The sequence below is a fragment of the Macadamia integrifolia genome, chromosome 7 (genome assembly GCF_013358625.1).
Source record: "Macadamia integrifolia cultivar HAES 741 chromosome 7, SCU_Mint_v3, whole genome shotgun sequence".
Classification (NCBI taxonomy): domain Eukaryota; kingdom Viridiplantae; phylum Streptophyta; class Magnoliopsida; order Proteales; family Proteaceae; genus Macadamia; species Macadamia integrifolia.
Window position 1 is genome coordinate 7,488,116 of NC_056563.1, and position 7,438 is coordinate 7,495,553.

General features: G+C 36.1%; 1 protein-coding gene across 5 annotated transcripts in view; it reads left to right on the forward strand.

Annotated features, from left to right (window-relative positions):
• Nucleotides 1–2,689, forward strand: part of LOC122084566 (oxysterol-binding protein-related protein 1C-like) — a 16,781-nt gene extending 14,092 nt beyond the window's left edge. For all 5 annotated transcript variants that reach the window (XM_042652909.1, XM_042652908.1, XM_042652910.1 and 2 more), the window contains one exon: nt 2,322–2,689. The gene's annotated coding sequence lies outside the window, so the exon portion shown is untranslated. The remainder of the gene's footprint in view (nt 1–2,321) is intronic.
• The last annotated feature ends 4,749 nt before the right edge of the window (nt 2,690–7,438 follow it).

Below are 7,438 nucleotides of genomic sequence, written 5' to 3' on the forward strand. Positions count from 1 at the left end.
GGGGGTGTTTACAATTAGAGTAGGCTTAATGCAGCCCAAGGTTTCAGATGCCTAGCGTAATCCAGCCAGGCGGCACAACCTGACCGAACCTTCCACTGTGATGTCCCAAACCTATACCTGCTGATTTGGGCTCAGCACAGCCCAGGGCCGTCCAAAGCTTAACCTCTGGACGATCTTCTTATTGACATATCTTTGCATTGTTCTCTATTTTTGCATTGGTCATATTCTTGCTTGTGTGGCTGTTAACATATCTTTGCATTGTTCTCTATTTTTATTAAGATGTTTTTCTTATCGACGCCGTTTTAGGTGTTAAATAATTTTGTAACTCTACCTTTTTGCCCTCTTCGTGTATCACTTCAACTCGCGTTGGGTGAATATAGTCGTTGCCAGACTTATAAGAAATGAGGAAACAAAATATAGTCAACAGATTTTGCCAGTGCATATCGGGAGGATTATTAGAGGATTTTATTTGGAGGAGGGTGATAAGTGAATTATATAATGAAAGAAGAAAAAATAAAATACAATAATAATCAACCAATAAAGAGAAATTACATCCTATAATAAACATCATGCTCAACATCACCCTTAACCAGATGAAGGAGGTCATCAGGGAAACCCAGGGGGTTAAGAACTTTACATCACCATGAGAGAAGGAAAGGTGCATACTTCTGCTCTTTAAAGGTTAAACACTCAAAAGGGCCTTGAATCCTTTCACAGCCAATCTAGAATCCGATTGAATAGGGATCTCAAGGAAACCCCTATCCACGCAAAAGGATATCCTTCTATTGCAATCAACTCCATACTCGAGATTGATGCATCCATGCCCTCATTTGCATAGGCAAAAAGAGAGTGCCAATAGCACATCGCACCTGACCACCATTTGCAGCTTTATCATTGGCAAGAGAACCATCACAATGCAAGGGCACCATGTTCCCGGAGGGCTGAACCAAGAGCAAGCCTTTGGATTTTAGTAACTCAAGATATTTGGACACACCAACTATCAACAAGAAATTAGTTTTGTACAACTTAGTATCGATAATAGGTCTGAAAATTTATCTAAAAGGGTGAAATTTAGATATTTGCACCCTGTCGAAGTAAGGAACCATGGCATATGTGTTTGGAACGGATTCCATTTTGAGAGATTTGAAAAAGCACTATGTCGTTGAAAGGTTCTATTCATCTGCCATTTCTCGAATGTGGATACCTGATAAAGAGCTAGAGGACTTTGAAACAGCATTATCCTTAATAGCAGCCAAAATTTGAGGTCTAGTTCTATTCTTGTTATGGAAAAGTCTAGAATTCATTTTCCACCAAATATGATTGATAGTAGCACGGAAGGCAAGTTTGCCAATTTCCCCGATCTAATCATCTCCACCAAAGACAGTGGGACAAATATGGTCCCCAAACCTATTAACTAACACCCCCATAGAATGCCAACGATTCAACCATAATCTAGTAGATCCACTGTTCCCAATATGATGATGAGCAAATGGTTCCACCTTAATCCCTATACTTAAAGACTTTCCTTTACACCCATGAGCAGTTTTGAGAGATATTTACAGTCCAAATAGAGTCATGCTTTACTGACTTAAACCAAAGGCTATCTTTCTGAGAGTCGATCCCCCACACTTGCTTCATTATTCATACTATGTTCATATCTTTAATATGCTTTATTCCCAGTCCTCATTCATTCTTTGGTTTGCAAACAACATCCCAAGATATATAATGTAACTTTTTTCTCAAGATAGGGACATGTCCATAGAACAATTCCAACTTAGAAATGACATTATTAGGAAGAGCAAAAATTCATGACCAGTAAATATGGCTGCCTTGAAGAATTGAAGAAATAATCTGAAGGCGACCCAAAAATGGAAGAAATCTGGCCTTCCAACCTTCCAATTTTTGCCTCACCAGGTCCAGGATAGGAGCACAATCTGCCATAGACAACTTGCCTGGAATGAAAGGAACACCAAGGTACCTGATAGATAACTTAGTGTCAGTAAAGGTCATTAATTCCAAAAGTTGCATTCTGGTATTTGGAGTAAAACCCCCTAAAATAATAAGAGACTTAGCTTTACTTAGATGCAACCCAGAGTAGGAAGCACATATATTTATTTCATGAAATAGTAAACAAATAGATTTATGGTCAAGAAATTGAAATTGTTTGATTGAATCAATCTAAAATATTTCAAGAATAAAAAATCATTTTGGTAGTTTAACTTCTGAGAATAAATTCTCTATATTCTCTGGGAGAGGATGGTGGGCTGAGTTATATCATATTTATAACCCTAATTAAGCAATTCCTGTTTGCTTGGGATTAGGAAAGGTCGCCTCAGAGGCAAACAAGCGAATGTGAGCAATATTGAGAAGTGCACTAGAAAGGCAAAGAGATGGAAAACGTCGTGATGTATCCGGCTACTTTGGGCATGATGCAGGTGTTTCTTTTTGGGAGTTGGGACCCTTTGGACATTGGATATCACAAATTTATTTTTTGATTTAAAGGTGTTATGTTCTTTCATCCTTTTTTTTTTCTATTGACTCTGTTGAACCAAATATTTCAACAATATGGTTCTTGACTTTTGTTTGCTTAATGAGTATCTCCTTTGGGGGAGCAAGTGGGTACTCTTCGCCCTCTCGCATGTATTTTTTTAATCATTGTTTCTCTCATAAAAAAAGATTAACAGTAATACATGTGAGGAGGTGTCGTATACAACCATACGCCTTGGGCTTGGAGAGCCTTTTCCTATAAGTTTTTATCAGCAATGGCCCACATTCTAATAATATAAGTATCTTCCCCCAAAGACTATGTTTGGCTGCAAGGGGATTTAAGGGGATGGAAAATGAAATTTTCATACTTAAAAAAGAAATGTATGTAATCACTGCATCATTTTTTTTTTTGCTAACGACGGCTATTCCTACTAGTCTATACCGACTCCACAACAGCATGAACCGGATCATACTGAGGTTGAAATCATTGAAAGTTGAAAGCAGTGAAGAATACTAAACACCCCCATGAGGCAAAGGTCCCTTGCCAACCCGGCTATCCCCTTGGGGTTATAACCACCCTATGTAACTATATCATTAATTTCAAATCATTCCATATTTGGTTATTAAATTGCACTTTACTTTGCATCCGAAACCTTTGCATAATATGAAAAAAAAAAAATTATATGTAATAAAAAAAAAAAATAGCTTATGCAATCACCATGGGGTAATGATTATAAACTTTTCTTTTTTTTAGTGTGAAAAATCCACTTTCCTCACCTTTACAAGTCCCTTGCAACCAAACAGAGTTGAAGGACAACCTGTTTGTCGTGATAAATTGAAATCACGGGTTCTCGTGATAACCCTCATAAAGAAGGGATGGGATTTATAGCATGGGCTGTAGGCTTGTAATTTAGTGAAATGGAAGAAAATCCCGCCATTTCAATATAGGGAGTTCTTGATCATCAAGCGGCATAGGGAGTGCACCAATGAAGATTGACAAAATAGTAAACTCGGACGTCCTAAGTTCGACTCCCACTAGGCACACTTTGGGCCACTCACACGGGGTGTTTAGTACTCTTCACTGTTTTCAATGAAAGTTGAATGGTTCTCATTCAACCCTGGTATGACTTGGTCTATACAGTTGTGGGGTCAGTATGGGCCCGCGGGACTAGTTAGGCCGAAGGCCTGAATACTCGTCGTTAGCAAGAAAAGAAAAGAAAAAATATGTCATATAATATGAGGAAGATAGAGTGAGAGGATATTAGTGTAGGATCCGGCTCGTCTTCAATTCTTAATTGTCCAATTCTCTTTGTATGTGTAGTATCTACACATTTTCAAAATCCAACAGTTGTGGTTGTGGAAGTTTGAGGCATTTGAGGAGTTAAAATGGGATTGAATTTCAAAAGTTTCCACAACCATTGGATTTTAAAAATATACATGGATTGCGAATAGGAAGAGAATTGGACAAGAATTGAAGGACAAAGAATTGAAATCGATCCAAATCTATTAGTGTACCCTTAGCAGTTAGTCAAACTAAGTTTTCCCTTAATTGTTTAAGGCTAGCTTTGAAAGATAAAATAGTAGTCCAGCCCCTTGAGACTAAGGTTGCCTTAGGCCCCTAGGTATCATTTATATATATATATATATATATATATATATATATATTTTTACCCATAATAGGATTTGAAGCCATTTTTTTGTTATGGCCAAAAATTATTTTTCTCCATTTTTATGCTCAACATTAATGAGCATGTATTCTAACGGCTCAAAAAATGGGTTAAAATGGTAATAATACAATTTAACAGTTCTCTTCTAGCTTTATAAACGCATTCTAATTTTGTCCACCTCTTGACAATAATAGTTACAGGCAAAGAGAAAGTTTGTATGCTCACTTTCAAGAAGGATTTTGTTTTATCGGCAAAACCCTAACACCCGTTCGAACCTAATACAAACCCTAAACCTTGGGTGTTGAATGATAACGTGTCAACTAATTGACCAATATTCATGTCAAGTGATGCCCAATAATGTGGGGGTGACAGAAAGTGGTTGGCAATTTTTTCAGGAATAATAGAACTTTGCTAGAACAAGGTAAATCTTCTATTTTCTTGATTTTTGAGTGAAAAAAGAGAGTTAAATTCTCACATTATCAGATAGTACTTGTCGACATGATTTTGTTGATATTTCGTGCATAAAATTTCGATACCAATCACTCCCTGAAGTTCAAAAACCCTAAAAGAACCTAAACCTAACAAATCCCCTCTAACCCAGGAGGTTCCAGCCACCCCACTTTTATGCCCATCTGCCCAAGCTTAGGCCTATCCACCTAAGTCCTTAGGCAGATCTTTTTTTTCCTTTTTACCCCTTATTTACCAAAATATCATCATCAAAGAAAATCTATAAGTAGGGGTCATAAAATTAAGAAAAAATATGAGAAAATCTAGAGGAAATTCTCCAAAAATCATTTTTTAGGAGAAATCCCTGAAGTTCTATAGAAATCCTGTGAAGTCTATCGGAATCCCAAATTTCGTCGAAATACTGCCAAAACCCTAATTTTCCTAAGAAAAAACCAAAAAAACTTTCAAAATTTCTAGAAACCCTAGAAAGACTATAATATTGGAAAGAATCCCTAGAGAAGCCTAGAAAGTGTCAAATCTTTGTCGAAAGTTCATTTCTTCCAAAAGAGTGAGAAGAAGACGAAATCTTCACCCCTTAGTCGAGGGAATCGTCATCCATAGTTGAACTCTAAGTACAAGAAATTTCTTAACCCTAGCATGCATAGAATTCATTATTACAATTATCAACATAAGATATAGCATTGTACAACCATTACACTGTCTGCATCAACACAAGATATAGCATTGTATAGTCGTTACGCTTTTCGCATCAACGTGAGATGTATCATTGTGTAGACATTGCGTTGTCTGCATCATATTGTGATATAGTATGGTACAGTCGTTATGTTGCCTACATTCCCATAAGCTTAGAGATAATTTCTATTATTTCAGGTGGGTGTTATAGATGTAATTTCTATCATTTCATATGTATAACTTAGAGTTAACTCATATTATTTCATGTGGAGGGCACAGATATAATTTCTATTATTTCATGTGAATAATTTAGAGTTAATTCCAATTATTTCACGTGGAGGGTATATATATAATTTCTATTTTTTCATGAGTTTATCGTATAATTAGTTTTTTATAATTTCATGTGGATGGCATAGATGTAATTTCTTTCATTTCATGTGGATAGGTTAAGTTGCCCTGCCATCATTTCCTGCTTATCTATTTTTATCATGAATTTGTCCAAGTATACATAGCAAGTATGTTATTTTAGGTTTGTTCAAATTCTCAGGGTACAATATTCGAAATACAAGCACTTGGCCAAAAGACCGGAATTTTCAGACGAGATGGGTGTCTAACAACTTTTACTTTTTGAACTAGACACGAACCCACATCTCTGTAACACACCAAATATGAAGTCAAATTTGGGGTTTTAATCCTTTCATCGGATTTAGACCCCCTATTCGAACTCGATCTCTCGATCAGATTTGAGCTCATCATTAGGGTTCTAGGCACTCAAATCCTAGGTGGTGACTCCAAAAACCATGTTTTTCCATCTCCTTCATGTCATTAAGAAGATTGAGGACATAATCCCCTCAGGAAGAGGGGGAGTGTGGAAAGATAAAGAAGAAATAGCTCCCCAAAAAAATGGAAAAGGTGATCGCAAACCCTGTACGAGAGAGATTGCAAAAGGAAGCAAGAGAGGAGGATTTTGTCTTTTCCCTTATCCTTATAGACACTGACCTTCTAGGCCCAACAATTAAGTTGGAAAGTTGATTCATTAATAGAAGTTTCCAAAATGGAAACCTAGAACTATGTCATAACTCAAGAATAAATGGAACATTTTGAAAGTTATGTGGGTTCATGGGTGTGTTTAAAACATAAAAACTAGAAGTTGGGGGTGGAACACAACTCCAAGAACTATTGATCCACCTAGTGAGAAGTATTGAAATTCTATTCTAACAATAAACCCCTTATATAACAAATCTAAATTAATTTGTAGTTTATAATACTAGATAACTTTTGATAATTACTTTATGTCAAAATTAAACATTCCCACATAAAGAATTTCATGAAGCCCCTTGGCAAAATGAAGAAGAATCATAGGAATTATTCCACGATGTTGTAGCTAATGGGGAAGTACAATTTGCACTAATGAAGATGACCAACCAAATGATGATGGCTTGACGATTGAGGTGTCAGATATGAAGAAGAAAGAAAAAAAAAAGGAAGAAGGTGAAGAAGTCCTATAGGGTTATGGAAAAGGTCAAAGAGTAGTGACAATCCCAATATAGGAGAAGCTATTAATAGGATTATATTCTGGAATAACATAAAAGACTAGTATGGTAGCTCTACTAGAGCTGAAATAGCATATAAAAACCAGTATGGTGGCTCTACTAGAGCTGAAAAAGCATATATATTTGGGACAAAGATATACGCCACATTTGAGAATACTTATTAGATTCTTAACTATTTAGACCTGACTGAGCTTAGTAGTAACAACCATGTGATAGCTTTGGAGGTAGTCGAAAGATGAAACAAATTAAGATAAACATTCATTCTGATGCATGAATCAGCTTGTGTACCATACTACCATGGCTTCCTAAAGACATTGAGAGTAAAGTGAGAGGAGTTTAGATCCTCTATTTGATGTGCATGATAGATACTTCAACTTATGGTTTGTGTGGTTCAAATATTTTGTAGTTTTGTTTCTTGTGAGACTTACAATGTGCGTGAATGTTTTTCGTTTCATATTTTAAAGTTGGACCTATGTGCGTGTGTAGTTTGAAAAATATTTTGTAGTTGTTTTTGTTGGACTATGTGTTTGGAATTTTTTTTTTTTAATCTCGAATTTACATGTTTTTTATGAGTTGTTATTTATGATCAAT